This window comes from Ictalurus punctatus, chromosome 3 (genome assembly GCF_001660625.3).
Source record: "Ictalurus punctatus breed USDA103 chromosome 3, Coco_2.0, whole genome shotgun sequence".
In the NCBI taxonomy this organism is placed as follows: Eukaryota; Metazoa; Chordata; class Actinopteri; order Siluriformes; family Ictaluridae; genus Ictalurus; species Ictalurus punctatus.
This window is the reverse complement of record NC_030418.2, coordinates 10,637,528-10,654,322: the sequence shown is the minus strand read 5'-3', so window position 1 is coordinate 10,654,322 and position 16,795 is coordinate 10,637,528.

Genomic DNA, 16,795 nt, shown 5'->3' with positions numbered 1-16,795 from the left:
TCAAGTAGGGTTCCCTGGCAGGCCCAAGCTGGCCACAGACATAAACAATAATAATCCCAAACTGATGGTTTAGCCTGCAGGACATTTAGAAACATGCTTCTTGCCTTTTGTTTTTCAGAGGTGATATTTACCAAGCAGGAATAAATGGATTTCAATAATCAGTAAGCAAGTACAATGAAGCACATACATGCAGTGGCAAATGAATCAGTGGCAAAAGCTAAGGGCAACATGAGGATATGCAACCAGAGAAAGTATCTAATTTGTTTCACTGGTGATAAAGGGTAAGACAGAGGCTTATTATATTATTGAGTTTGTGGCTGAGATAGAAATATCAGACTAGTTGTGACAGCTGGACATTATTCATGTGAATTAACTTAGTCTGAACACATGGTTTATAATACAATATCTTAGTGCTACAGTAGTGTGTGATTAGAATTACTACTGTTGAAAATGGGGTTCATCTTTTCACTTGTCTTCAGTAATATACTGGATTATGTAGCATATCTTTACAGTTTATTACATTATTAGGGGTCCAAGAACCAATGGTCCTGGAATCATATTATTTTTATTAGGATTTTTCTTTTAATTAGGGGTCCAAGCACTTACTGATGGAGCTCTATTGTAATTTGTGGACATGTCCAGCGACTGAAAAAAGTTTAACTTTATGCAGATTTGGAGCCACTTGGTAGATAGTAGAACATGTATGATCCATAGCCACCCATGCTCACCAGCAGCACCATTGAGGCAGTAGACAATTAGTTTATATTAGCATAGGATCTTATTGGGTTTAAAGCAATAAAAAGAAATAATAATGAAACACTCACTTCTTTGTTGCACTCGAGCAAAATCCCAGTATTGTTCCTATCTTGGGTGAAGTGTTCACCTGTCGCTGCTTTGGTGCCTGAGAACGAGCATCACCAAACCACTTCTCCCAGGAAACACTGAGGCCACAGCTAAATAGTTGTGTTCCAGCCCCTGTCATCATTAAACATATAGTGAATGACACCCTATTGGTGACACTCGCTTACTGAGATAGGATCTACACTGGGATTTTGCTCAATTGCAACAAAAAGTGCAATTCAGCACCTGGCTGAGAGTTGCGCAAGGAGCACAGTGTTTTTGTGTGTGGGTTGCAGGTCCACCGTCACAGTATTACCTCGGAGCTGAGGGACTCTGAGCCCACTGCCGGTGAGAGTTAGGCCCAAAGAGCATGTCTCCTGGAGAGGCCGTCGTCATTTCCATGTTGGGGTTCCACACGGTGCTGAACCTGGAACAAGAAGTCCTGCAGACAGAAAAATCATTGAGTTACCCTGGCATTCGTGTCTTTCGCTCAGGCCATCCATTGTAGAGGGGCGTGGTCAGTGACCAGGGTGAAGTGGTGTCCGGCAAAGTAATACTGGAACTCCTTGATGGTCCACTTGATGGTGAGGGCTTCTTGTTCCATGGTGGCGTACTTCTGCTGACATAGAGGACCAGGCGCCCTTGCCCGTCGAAGGTCTGGGACAGGATGGCTCCCAGCCCTGTCTCAGATGCATCTGTGTACACAATGAAGGGAAGGGAGAAGTCAGGGCTCCTGAGAATGGGCAAGCTGGTGAGGGCCTGCTTGAGAGCCTGAAAAGTTCACTCTGTGTCCTCGGTCTATCGCCTCTGGTCCGGTTGGCCCTTCTTGGTGAGGTCTGAGAGAGGGGAAGCTAGAGAGGAGAAGTTAAGACAAATCTCAAAACTTCTCCTCCCACCAGCCCCAAAAAGGCATGTACCTGTTTTTTTGACATGGGTCAAGGATACCCTTTCACCAACTCCAACTTCTTCTCCTGTGGTTTTAGCAGGCCCCGTCCAATACAGTATCCCAGGTACAGAGTTCCGGTCAGCCACAGATGGCACTGCTTTGGGTTGGCCATCAGCCCGGCTTTCTGGAGGCTTCCAAGTACCTCACTGAGGTGGTAGAGGTGGTCAGCCCAGGTGGAGGAGAGGAATATGACATCGTCCAAATGAGCAGATGCAATCTGGTGGTGGGGCCTTAAGACGTTGTCCATCAGACACTGGAAGGCTGCTGGTGCCCTGTATAGGCCAAAGGGGAGAACATAATACTGCCAGTGGCCACTGGCAGTGCTGAAGGCAGTCTTGGATATTGTTTCTGTGGCCAGGGTGACCTGCCAGTAGCCCTTTGTCAGATCCAAGGTGGTGATGAACCGGGCCCTCCCCAGGCACTCTACCAGGTTGTCGGCTCAGGAAAGGGGGTAGCTGTCGAACTCCACCACTTGGTTCAGCCTCCAGAAATCATTACAAAGGTGGATGCTACTGTTGGGCTTCGGGAACACCACTATGGGGCTAGACCAAGGGCTGGCAGACTCTGCGATGACCCCATCCTGTAACATTCGGCTAACTTCCTCGTCAATAGCATGATGGCAAGCCTCTGGGACATGGTTGTCTGACCAGCACCCCCCTGGGGTTTAATCTTGTGTTGGACAGGTAGGTCAGGCCTGAAATGGCCTGGACAGGACAGGACAGGAGAAAATGTCAGTTTTGGTCCGTTAGCTCCTGGTGTTGTGCGGGCGTGATGTCCTCTCCCTGGTTGACCAAGGCACGCTTATCAGAGCCTGTAGATACAGGAGAGAAGGCGGACAGCACAGGGGAAGGCTGGACCCATCTTTTTAGTAGGCTTATATGGTACAATTACGTGTCTGTGTGCTTACCCGGCTGCTGGAGGTGATAGTTCACTTGGTCAAACCCCCTTGCTGACTGTTTAGGGGACCTGCCAATAAGCCAGGAACTTGCAGGAGGCATTTGGGAGTAACAGGAGCACTTGGTCACCTAGCTGGAATTCCCAGCGCTGGTCTGGTAAGTTATAGGTCCACTGTTGTTCTTGCTGCCCCACCTGCATGTGCTCATGGATGATTGGTGTGACCCGGTTGATCAATTCAGTTAAATCTTTTTATTTGTATAGTGCTTTTAACAATGGACATTGCCTCAAAGCCGCTTTACAGAAACATATAAGCAGAGGATACAGATTTTAAGTATGTGAATTTATACCTGTTGAGCAAGCCGGTGATGATGGTGGCAAGGAAAAACTCACTAAAATGATATGAGGAAGAAACATTGAGAGGAACCAGACTCAGAAGGGAACCTATCCTCATCTGTGTAACAACGGATAGTGTGAAAGTAACGGAAAGTTCATTACAGTTTTATATGAAATCTGCTTGTTGCACTAGTCCACTGTTCAGTAAAGATTTGAGTGCAAAACTGTATATGGCAATTGCAGTCCTAAGGCCATAGCAGCAACCGTAGTCCCAGAAACCAGAGCGAGAATGTCCATGTGGAATTGAGGTCCAAAACCATTTCCATGGTACTTCAAGTGGCACCATCCTCAGCAATCTCCAGCCTGCACTGCTTGAGGTCCAACTCGGTGGCAGAATGTAGCTTCCAGTTGATGAGAGCTCCATCCAGAGGTAGGGCATCAAGATGGGTCAGACAGGTCCTGAGAGTAGAAAGTGTCAGGATCACTGGCATCTCCATAATATCATGTGTGGCTTAACAGAAGGAGAGAGGGAGGTAAAGAGAGCGAGAGATTGTTAGGTATGCTTACTATCCCATAATGGATAAGACAGTGTACTTTGCGTAAAAGAACTGGGCCATAGATGAAAGAAGCTGCCCCTAACAGGCAGACTGTAGGACACAAGTAGTACTCGTTGTAAAGTTCTACTAAAAATTCATCCAAATTTCCCAAAGGAGGACCCCCAATGAGTGGAGGTCGAGCACTATGCTCATGACAAACGAGACAAGTGTGATTGGTAACTGTGCGAGCCGTGTGAAACATCCAATCTAAATACAAATTACTGTGAGGGCGGGTAGCCTCCTTATAAAAGCTATATCACTGCAGCTTTACCATTTGGGCGGTGGCAGACCACTCAACTAAAACGGTTTCGGGGGGTGATCACTGCATGCCGTCTGGTTACAACAAAAGGAAAACTGGAGGTTTGATGCAGTCTCGCATTGATGTAGTGCCTTATTAATCATGCTAGCTAAGTAGGGGTTCCACCAAACCTCACTGATTTTCCTTAAGGTTTCTCCTCTATTAGCATGGTCTAGACCATGTGCATCTTTTATGAGCAGCGGTAAGAGACTCAGTGGGGCCAAACACAAACCATCTACACGCTGCCACAATCATGTGCCCCATTCTTTCTTTGCCCCTCTAGCTATCCATTTAGCTATTTCTGACTCACTGGCCTCTTTTTGTACTTCCAAGATTTGTTCCACATTATCATCTTGCGGGTGTCGGACCTCTTCCTCTCCCAGGTTTATCAAGACCATCATTGGTGATGTTCCTAAAGCAGCTTTCTTTGCTGCCTCGTTTGCTGCTGTGTTACCCCTAGTAACAAAAGTACCATCAGTCTTGTGAGCCTGACATTTCACAATGGCTAGTTCAGCTGGGAAGGTCATAGCCTCTCTGTGCCCATATAGGCCCAAATACATGACATACTCCATATGTATATGCTGAATGAATATAAATTGTACAGCTTTTACCACTTCCTAGTTCACATGCAGCAGTCAGAGCCCTGATTTCTGCCAATTGTGCTGAGCAGTAGAGCCCTGATTTCTGCCAATTGTGCTGAGCACTGTTTTAAACAAAAGAGGATCCAACCTAGCCTCTGCGACATTAAAATCAGCTTTATTCCTGTATCAGCTCGAAAACATGACCCATCTACAAAGAAGGGGGGATTCTGTCAAAGGTGTTTCACCTTTCTATGGTTAACTCCGGGGCCGACAGAATGACATCATACCGTGTGCATCATGAGATGTTAATGACGAAAGACTGACTGGTCAATAATGCATGCAATGCATGGGTTGTGTACAGTGTGACTGGATGCCCTATCATAATTGAGGATGCCTTTTGGTATGCAAATGCAGCAGCTACCAAGGCACGATAACACAGTGGCATTCCCTTCTCAACTTTATCCAGTGCGGTACTTTAGTTTGCTATAGGTTGTTTACCTACACCTTGTGCTGTTGAGCCCAGTTTTTCTGAAATATACAAGTTTAACATAATCACGGTTTGCCAATGCAGGTGCAGACGAAAATGTGCCTTTGAGTGATCCAAATGCAGTTACCAGGATCCAGGGGTCCAGGTAAGAGGAGCATTTGCCTGCATTTGGTCTGCGCTTTTGATTAAATCACGGACAGGTTGAATTATTAGCACAAAGTCACAGACCCATGGTCTGTTAAAACCTGCCATTCCTAAGAACGCCAACATCTGTCGCACGGTTTGCGGTTGGGGTGCTTTCCTAATGACTTCCATGTGCTTAGGCAAAATTTTGCGGCTTGCCCCTTCTAAGACATGTCCCAAGTACTCTACTTTAGGTTTACAAAACTGAAGTTCCCTTTCAAAGGGAACTCCACTTTGCGTTTAGCATAACACTATGGGAGCGCCCCTTGCGTGCGACCGGCATCTGAAGCTTGTTTAAAATCATGCCTATTATGGACCTGCCATGATCAGGTGACATGGCAATTAAGTGTGTCGCGTGATATAATATATGGCACCTGTGAACCGCGCCATCAGCCTTATTATCTTCAGTGAGACTGCATGTCTGTTGTTTGTGTAAAGAAACAAAAAGTTACTTTGTTTCCTCTCTATCTTTTCTCAAAATCTCTGGACTTTTCTATCCCTTTAATAAAGAGAAGAAAAAAACGGAATGAGCGAGAGAGAAAAATATGGGTGAGAGAATTCAGGAAGTGTGTTATGGCTTGCTCCCATTTCATCACGGGGAATAGTGCACACTTTCTGTGTGAAGTGTCTAGGTTGGACATGCGATGGCAGCCTCGAGAGGCTGTGCATTATAACATAGGTAGCTCCACTCATGACTCGCTCTTTTCCTGAAAGCAGAAGCGAGATTGGTTTCAGAGCCACGCGAATCTGGGCTGGCCGCTGCTGAGGCAGCTAGCCGTCTCAGATCCAGGGCGAGCGCTGCTGTCTCTTGCTCTGTCTTCCCGGTCCCTGATTTTGGAGCTCAAGTCGTGACTCCTCCTTCCACTATGGAAAGCCAAAATCAAGGCCATCCTCAGAGCACACACACAAAAATAATAGTAATAATTCCTCTCTGATTGTGAGGAGCCAGAATGGTGTACTAAAAACTGAGAGCAGCATATAAAGAGCTGCTTGAAGTGATTACTAAGGCTGGATGAGCTTTTTTCCCCCCGAGTGAAAGTAAATCCCTCACACTGCAGAAAACTCCCCTTTCTTCCAGAAGTGCATGACAAAATATCAGGCTTCTGGGGGAAAACCATGCATAAGCCATATTTATAACCCCACAATGTTGCATTAATTGGCCATTTTGAGGAATGAACAGAATGGCTATTTAACTATGCTGAAGGTGCAGGAGACGCTTGCGAGCTACCTCTCTCCCTCAATGGCAGGTAATTTAATCCACCGTGTAAGGCCACCATGGCATTGGTGGGCAAGGCCTATGCAGTTGAAGTCTTGCTTGTGGGTCACTGCAGACAATGACAGTGTTCCAGGCCTACCAAGCAGACCTGCTGAGTGAGTTCGACATATGGTGGCATTCAGCCAGTTCCTCCCCTGTTGTGTCGAGTTCACCCGGGCATCCACGAGTAGATCCCGGGCCAGCACTAGTGCAAGGGAGACACAGAAGACGACTATGGCAGCCCACCAACCCCCGCAGACAGCCAGGGGACCCAGGCAGCCAGAGTCGCGGCCTGCTACTAGGCCTGATCTGAGAATAGTCATAAAAGCCAAGCAGACAAAGACAAGCAGTCCTGAGGGGCTGTGGAAGGACGTATCAGGGGACATGAGGTTGTTAGGGCAGAGCCCTCAGTGCTACTGTAAGGTTTCCCCAAGTCAAGGCTGTCCCAAGTTTTGCGTTCTCTGGACAGCGAGCTGTCACAGGGCAACGAAAATCTGATGCTTTCCCTCCAATAGAATGTAAAATAGTTAACGTCACTAAAAAGACCATCTGGCAGCGTGGAAACTACTGCCAAATGTGGCTCCATGGGTTCTGTCTACCATAGAAAAGGGTTACCAGGTACCCAGTTCAGAGGTGTGCTCACCACAGTAGTCAGCACAGACCAGAGCCCGATGTTAGCACAGGAAGTAAGATCCCTCTTGGACAATGGGGCCATAGAACATGTACTCCATTCCCTAAGGGAGGGAGGTTTTTACAGACATTATTTCCTGATCCACAAAAAATAGAGGAGTATGCGGCCAATTTTATATTCGCGTCATATGAACTGTACTCTTCGGACATACAGGTTCAAGATGCTAATGCCCAAACTTATCGTTCCACAGATTCAGTTTGAGGACTGGTTTGTGACGATAAATCTAAAAGGTGCATATTTCCACATAGAACTGTGCTTTATCTTTTAGCTTTATCTCCTTGCACCTATACAAAGTGCATGGATGTCATTCTGGTTCCATTGTAACTCCAGGGCATCCGTGTACTATACTGCCTGGATGACTGGTTAATTCAGGCACGATCTAGGGAACTGGCGAGATGTTGTTCTCGCCCACATGAAGAGCTTGGGCCTCAGGTTGAACCTCAGAAAAGTATGCACTTGATTTGTCCAGTAAGGGCTCTCTGTACTTATGTCCACCGCTCCAGGCCAATGGCATAAGACCATCTGCTGGTCTGCTTTGCGGTGACAGTAGAGGTGATGCTGTGTCAAAGCAGTGCATCCCTAATTGCATAGTGGAAGCAATCTCTATCGGTTATGAGGCGCATGGTCTCGCTACGCCTCTGGGCATAAGGGCTCATTCCACTAGGGCGGTCACCTCTTCGAAGACTTTGTCCAACGGGGTATCCTTACAGGATGTGTGTGCTGCTGCAGGGTGGTCTATGCCACACACATTCATTCAATATTATAGCCTGGGTATTCATTCCGCCTGGGCTCGAGTGTCTTGCAGTGACCCTCGGGCTTGGGTCTTTTTGAACAGGCCGTAGACTCGGTATGATGGAGTGGATATTCTTGTTCCCATAGTGTTATGCTAAACACAATGTGGAGTTCCCCTTGAAAGGGAACGTCTGGGTTACCCTGAGAAGGGAACATGACGTTGGTTAGCTTTGTCTCGTTCCCTTCTCAGGGAAGAGGGTTACATGCGTAACCCAGACGATCTATAGTATCAAAAGCTGCACTAACGTCAAGTAACATATGCACGGAGTCACAACCCTGATCAGAGGCCAATAGTAGGTCATTATGATGAAGCCTAAATCCTGACTGATACATTTCTTGAGTGTTATTCCTATGTAGGTATGAGCATAGCTGCTGTGCTACAACATTTTCTAAGATATTGGAAATAAAGGGGAGATTTGTTATTGGCCTGGACAATTGACAGGGGTCGAGGTCAGGTTTTTTAATCAGGGGTTTGATAACTGCTAGGTTGAATGATTTAGGTACATAGTCTGTGCTAAGGGAAAAAATATTATTTTTTTGAAGGGGATCAATTACTCCTGGACAAATCTGTTTAAAGAAACATGTAGGTAGGGGATCTAGTACACCAGGGAATGATTTTGCTGAAGACATTAATGAAGCTAGTTCGGTCTCTCTAAGGAAAATTAAACACTCTAATCATTGCTCTCATATTGCTATATTATCATCTACAGGGTTAGTTATAAAATGGCCTGTTTTTAAATTAATAGTCTGAATTTCATATCTAATATTTTCAACTTTATTCAACATTGGATGCTTCTGCCATAAGCCCCAACAGTCTCTGGAGGGGATGCCCAGATCCAGCTTTATCTTGCTCATTGTTGAAAGGTGTCACGATTCCCCCTTGAAGCAGCGTGCTCTAAGCGCGAATGCGTGAGCACCTGCTTTTCCGTTGTTGACTGTAATGACATCTGGACATGTGTGCTTTGTTTATGTTTCTGTCATGTCTCCTCCCTGTTCTGTCATTGGCTGGGATTTCACGTGGGTCTGAATTGCTCTCAGCTGCTAGCGGTTTAGACGCTGATCATGTCCGCATATATACTGCACGCCTCCCAGCACACAACGCGGAAGATTAATACTTTAGAGTTAGTTTAGGTCGTAGCGTATTCATAGTCACAGTCCATGGTTAGCGTTAGTTTAGTTTGGATCATAGTCATAGTCACGGTCCATGTTTAGAGTTAGTTCGCACTGGATTATCCGCTTCCAGTCCCTCATCATAGTTCGTTTCTTGTTTTGTTTATCGACCTAGATTCCTGCCTTGCCCCATGTATGCCTGTTTGCCAATCACCTGACCTCTTGCATGTTTGTGGATTACGTTTTGGATCATGTTTTGGATTTGTTTGCCTGTCTCTCTTTCTAATAAACAACTGTTCATCTGGCACTTGCATCCGTCCTATCTCTGCTCCGTCACGATTCGTGACAATAGGATTGACCCTACTCATGTTGGGGATAGAAATTCCCTCATCATAATAGAATCCTTATATGCTCTACAAAAGTTGCTCTCTGCTCTGAAGAAAGCATTTTTCTTGAGGTTCAAACTGAGCCCCAAGCTCCTCATGTGGGCGAGAACAACATCTTGAGGTTCAATCACCAGTTCCCTGGCTCCTGCTAGAATTAACCTGTCATCCAAGTAGTTTAGTACATGGATGCCCTGGAGTCACAATGACGCCAGAATGACATCCATGCACTCTGTGAAGGTGCAAGGGGATAAAGCTAGCCCATAGCTAAATAATCATGCCGTTCATTTCTCACGTTGGCTGAATAATCCGACATCGCAGGGTTATAAATATGGCTTATGTATGGTTTTCCCTTGAAGCGTGATATTTTGTCATGCACTTCTGGGAATAAAGGGGAGTGAAGGAGATTTATTTTCACTGGGGAGAAAAAAGTCTTAGTAATCACTTCAAGCAGCTCTTGTTATACTTGAGAGCTGCTCTCTGTTTTTGGCACACCCTTCTGGCTCTTCGGAGTCAGAGAGCAATTTTTCTCCTTTTTTTTGGCTTTTCATAGAGGAAGGAGGAGTCACGACGCGAGCTCCAAAATCTGGCGGAGAGCCGGACCTGGAAGACAGAGCAGCACACCTCTTCCAGATATATACAAGATCCCAGGACCTGACCCGACTGGTGGCTGGCCCAGATCCATGAGGCACTGAAACCCAACTCCCTTTGGCTGCAAAGAAAGCCAGTCAGACCTCTCAAGGCTACCCTGGCCTGCTCCATCTCTAAACATGATGAAACAGAAGCAAGGTGTAACACACTTCCTAAATTCTCTCTCACTCATACTTTTCTCTCTCATTTTTTTTAAAGGGACAGAAAAGTAAAGAGACTTTTTTTTTTTAAAGATAGAGAGGAAATGAAGAGTCATTTTGCAAGCGTTACACAAACGGACATGCAGTCTCGCTGAAGATAAGGCTGATGGCGCAGATACTGGTCACGTGTGAGGATGCTTGCCACAGCGTGGAACTCACACAGCGTTGAGTTCCCTTTGAAAGAGATCAACCATTGACTTCCTACAGAGTCTGTTCTATTGCTGAGGCATTCCACAGCACATAGTAGGTGACAATGGTACTCCGTTTATATCTGAAGTGTTTAAAACATTTGTTAAGCAATGGTATTAAACACACAACCACAGTGCCCTACAATCCTACCTCAAATGGGCAAGACGAACAGTTAATCCACCCCTTCAAACAATCAATTAAAGCCATGGAAAATTCAATTCAATTCAATTCAATTCAATTTTATTTGTATAGCGCTTTTTACAATAGACATTGTCTCAAAGCAGCTTTACAGAAATATCAACATGGTATACAGATATTAAAGGTGCGAATTTATCCCAACTGAGCAAGCCACTGAGTGGCGACGGTGGCAAGGAAAAACTCCCTGAGATGTTTTAAGAGGAAGAAACCTTGAGAGGAACCAGACACAGAAGGGAACCCATCCTCATCTGGGTAACAACAGTTAGTGTGAAAAAGTTCATTATGGATTTATATGAAGTCTGTATGGCGTTAGGAGCAGCCGTAGTCCCAGCAGTCTGGAATTAAAGAAGATTTGAGCTCCATCCAGAGGCAGAAAGGATCTGGATCTCTAGTATCTCCATAAATTCGTGTGGGGCTCGGCGAAAGGAGAGAGGGAGAAAAAAAGATAATTATGACTGCGAAGTAGTAGAACAGAATCTAGTCAGGGTAGGCTTGAGTAAACAAATACGTTTTAAGCCTAGACTTAAACACTGAGACTGTGTCTGAGTCCCGAACACTAATAGGAAGACTGTTCCATAACTGTGGGGCTCTATAAGAGAAAGCTCTTCCCCCTGCTGTAGCCTTCACTATTCGAGGTACCATCAAATAGCCTGCATCTTTTGATCTAAGTAGGCGTGGCAGATCATATAAAACCAGAAGGTCGCTTAGATATTGTGGCGTGAGACCATTTAGTGCTTTATAGGTTAATAAAAGTATTTTATAGTTAATGCGAGATTTTACTGGGAGCCAATGCAGTATTGATAATATCGGAGTGATATGGTCGTATCTTCTAGTTCTTGTTAGGACTCTAGCAGCTGCATTCTGGACTAACTGGAGCTTATTTATATTCCTATTGGAACATCCAGACAGTAAGGCATTACAGTAATCTAATCTAGAGGTCACGAATACATGAACTAGTATTTCCGCATCATGTAGTGACAATATGTTTCTTATTTTAGAAATATTTCTGAGATGAAAGAAGGCTATCCTAGTAATATTATCTACATGAGCATCAAATGATAGGCTGGAGTCAATAATCACTCCAAGGTCTTTAACTGCTGCACATGATGAAACAGAAAGGCTATATAGAGTAACCATGTGATCAGAAAGATTACTTCTAGCTACACGTGGGCCTAATAAAAGTATTTCTGTTTTATCAGAATTAAGTAGAAGGAAGTTAGTTAACATCCAATGTCTAATGTCCTTTACACAATCCTCAACTTTACTAAGCTTCTGTCTGTCCTCTGGCTTCGCTGAAACATATAACTGTGTATCATCAGCATAACAGTGGAAGCTAATTCCATGTTTACGAATAATTTGACCTAGGGGTAGCATATATAAAGTAAAGAGCAGTGGGCCTAAAACAGAACCCTGTGGAACTCCAAAAGTAACCTCAGTACGCATGGAGAAATCACCATTTACATCTATGAACTGATAACGATCGGTCAGATAAGACCTGAGCCAGGAGAGGACTGTTCCCTTAATACCAACAATATTTTCTAATCTATCAAGGAGAATAGTGTGATCTATAGTATCAAAAGCTGCACTAAGGTCGAGTAACACAAGCAGCGAGACACAACCCTGATCGTAGGTCAGTAGAAGGTCATTTACTACTTTAACTAACGCTGTCTCTGTGCTATGATGAGGTCTAAATCCTGACTGATACATTTCATGAATGTTATTCCTATCTAAGTACAAGCATAACTGCTTTGCTACAACCTTTTCTAAAATCTTAGAGATGAAGGGGAGATTTGATATTGGTCTCTAGCTGGACAATTGAGACGGGTCAAGATCAGGTTTTTTAATCAAGGGTTTAATAACTGCTAATTTAAGTGATATAGGTACATAGCCAGTGCTTAGGGAAGAATTGATTATATTTAGAAGTGGTTCAATTACTCCTGGACAAATCTGTTTAAACAAACATGTAGGTACGGGATCTAGTATGCAAGTTGATGAATTGGCTGAAGAGATTAATGTAGCTAGTTCGGTCTCTCTAAGCGGAGCAAAACACTCTAAACATTGATCTGATATTGCTACATTGTCATGTAATGGGTTTGTTACAGTACTGTCCGGTTTTAATTTAATGGCCTGTGTTTCACGTCTAATATTTTCAACCTTATCAATGAAAAATTTCATGAAATGTTCACTGCTATGTAATGATTGAGTGTTTCTCTCTGTAGTGGTTTTATTCCTAGTTAATTTTGCTACTGTGTTGAAAAGGAATCTAGAATAGTTTTTGTTGTCTCCTATTAAGGTGGAGAAATAGATTTTTCTAGCATCGCCAAGAGATTTCCTATATTTCAGTAGGCTCTCCTTCCATGCTGTTTGAAATATCACCAGTTTGGTTTGACGCCATTTACGTTCTAATTGTCGAGTTGTCTGTTTTAAGGTTCGCATTTGATCGTTATACCAGGGTGCTAATTTTTTTTCTCTAATTATTTTCCTTTTGAGTGGAGCCACTCTGTCTAGCGTGTAGCAGAGTGTTGACTCCAAGCTTTCAGTCGCCTGATCGAGTTCTATGTGATCTGACGGTGATCCAAATCTAATTGATGTTTCTGCGAGGTTATTTATGAAGCTCGGTGCAGTAGCTGATGTGTAGGTACGTTTTACCCGGTAGCGAGGCGAGGTGGAAATATTATGATCAATTCGTATTATGAACGAGATAAGATAATGGTCTGAGACAACTTCAGACTGCAGAAAAATGATAATATTTTCTATACTTAATCCGTATGTTAGTATGAGGTCAAGAGTGTGACCACCATTATGAGTAGGCCCGATTATGTTCTGATTAATCCCTACTGAATCTAAGATGGACACGACCACTAATCACTACAACACCAGATTGAAACATTCCATAGCACAACAGTCCACATGACACCACTGGTCAGACACCAGCAATGAATTTCCTGGGATGTCTCCTAAGGTCACAGCTGGATTTGCTGAAACCTGACCTGTGCAGACAAGCCCAAAGGAAAGAGCATGATGTGAATAAACATCAGAGACCTCTTTGAACTTCCATATTGGACAGAAGGTATTGGGCCAGAGATTATTGCAACCACAGTCAGAAATGGAAGCAAGACATCATTGGACCAAACTGGACCTACACTGTCAGTCTTGGCGATGATATGGTTTGGAACAGACATGTGGAATAAATAAGTAATTGTGTTTCCCCACAATTAATTTTCCCCATTAATTGTGTTAATCGCTAAATAAGTAATTGAGTTTCCCCAAAGTTGAATTTGTGTGAGTAAGACACAACACCAGTTCAGAGTGATCTCAGGAGACAATGGTAAGCAAACCTAAGTCATGAACATTTCACCACTTACACCCATATGAAGGTCTGTAGCAGAGATTTCACACTATATCACCTCCAAGGGTCAGAGAATTAAAAAGCACCATACCATTGCTCTTTTAATGGAACACCTCCGAACACCCTGTGTGTGGAAGTGAAAGTCACTAGATAACAAACACTTAACAAGAAACGTACTGAATTATTATTATTATTATTATTATTATTATTATTATTATTATTATTATTATTATTAACACATTTTTACATACAGATAACATAGTGCATGGGTTATCATGGTTACAAAAAAGACAGACTATGTGGTAAATTGGCAAAGAAAATAGCATGTAATGAACATTTGTAGAAGTGGGGGCACACTCAACATTGGCATACACAACTTTGCCAGTTGTGAAAGGAGTGCAGAGCCAGATAACGTAAGTGGTAAGAATTGCCACCTGCTGGGAATTGTACTAATGAATGTGTTCTTTTGCAGTGAGCCGAGGCAAGGATAAAACGGAGAGAGATGGGAACATCGAGAAACAGAAAGTGAGTCAACCAGCACACAGCTTGCCTCCAGTGTCCTCTTTCCATACCTGAATCTGGGAAAGTGTTAGACTGGTGCAGAAATCTGGAAAACTGAGGAAGAGTCCTCACCACTGGCCAAGATCATCAGATTCCTCACCAACCTCCAGCATCAGGCCATCCTTCAGCTGTGCCAGAATCAGGAGCAGCACATTGAAAGACCTGCTCCACAGGTGGGTATTCCAGAAATGATTGACCTAAAGATACTAAGATGCCATCTGAAAAGGTGAAAAGGCAAACGTGCCGGTGTTCTTTGCAGATCCAGGAAAAAAATCTTCTCTCCCCAGTATCTTGTTAGCCAACATTCAGTCTCTGGAAAACAAGCTTGACAAACTTAATGTGACAATCACATTTCAGCAGGACATACGGAACTGCTGAGTGCTGGTTTTCTGTAAGATGTGGTTACACACAGCAGTGGCTGATGCAGCCATCACACCTGTGGGATTCTCCATTTTTCTTCAAGACAGAACAATAAACTCTAGTAAGCACAGAGATGTAGGTGTTTGCTTTGTGATAAACACTCATTGAGGCATGGATGTTGCAGTTTTAGCTACACACTGCTCACCGGAGCTTGAACTACTTACGATTAAAGTGTGCCCTTTCTCCTCCAAGTACAAGCAAAATAAAAGCATTGGATGAACTGTACAGCACCATTAACCCTCATTCTACTGACTGGTGTACCTGCAGACCCCTGAGGTGTACTTTTTGTCATATCTCACAGGTGCTTTATTCTACTATTCCAATTTTTCATCACTTTGTCAATCAATTTGTTCCTAATGACTTCATATAATTGTTTTCAGTTTCTGTTTTAATTAGTGCTTTTTAAAATATACCAATGTATTGAGGTCCTAGGGGACCCCAGTTTATGTTTCCCATAGGTCATAATGTAAAGTATCACAAACTATCAGAGGGGGTAGGGACACTCTGTAAGTCATTTTGAAGGAGACAGAAACAGATGCAGCAGACACAGATGCAAACATTATCTGGACGGGGAAGGTCCCAGATTGGAAGTTTTCATAATGTGGCCAATGTCACCGGATCTACCTGAGACAGCTGGGGCATGCCCTGGTCATGCCACACATAAAGAGGAGAGCTGATACTGCCATGCTCCAAGCCCCAATTTGAGCAGCAATGACCATCATGGGAGTGAGGGAAAACTCCACCTGCTGCTGTGGACATCCAACGATTCGCTGAAAAATGTACTCAAAAAAGGTGTAGCCTTTGCTCCCGAAACACAGACAGGAAGGTAGCAAATGTTTGCTCCTCCTGTCACATGCCAGTATGCTTTGAGGATAACATGAGCCAAACTGTGTACTATAACTCCCTGTAGCGTGCAATGTTCATAGTTCAATGTAAACACCATTCATTTTACATTATGTACAAATTGAAAATCAAAATTTTAATTACATTTATTCAAGCTTTATTTTGACATAGGGTCATACTGAGAACAAGGTCTCTATCTACTTTTGTATTGAAAGACAAATAAAATAAAAAAAATTGTTGAAGTTTCCAGTATTTTATATTCGGGTCAAAATTGAACCCGTTGGTTTCACCATATAAATATTAAACAAGTAATGTTTCCTTGAAATTACAGAAAACTAAATGATACCAGAATCAAAGGATGGTAAATAAGCTTTTAAGTACTAATGTGGATTGTACTTGGTATAAAAGCAGCGATTTGTATTAAAGAAATGTATATATTTTCATTTTACACAATATACTGTGGTAGAAATTTAGACAAACACCAGTAGACTAATCCTCTCAGGTGAAAAAGGTTTATTACAGAAGGATGAATACAGGATAGGAGAACGCAGGACAGAATATGAGAGTGCTCTGCACTCCTCTCTCATATGCCCTATATAAGTTTTTAAGACAAGGAGAGCTGGACATCTGCAAGTCTTGCAAAGGGAGTTCTAGGAGGCTTGAGCCAGTTTGGTGGTTTCAAGGTCTTAGCAGAATTGCAGACATTCCTGAAGACAATAACATGTTTGTATAAATGTAAGAGGAAAGAACGTTCTGTGCTAATCTCCATGACATGACCGCAAATGGTATTATGCACTGATGAACATGAACACAGCTATTACAAAGTAATAAATTAATAATTTCCCTCACATTTTTTTATTATTACGAAATATGATACCTAAAATTGACAGAGAAATAATTATGCTGTGAGTTCATCAGCACTTCAGAATCCTTTTACGGTTCAACTGAGCACGTCATAACATAGTCACAATAGAATAGCTAAGGCTGTTTTT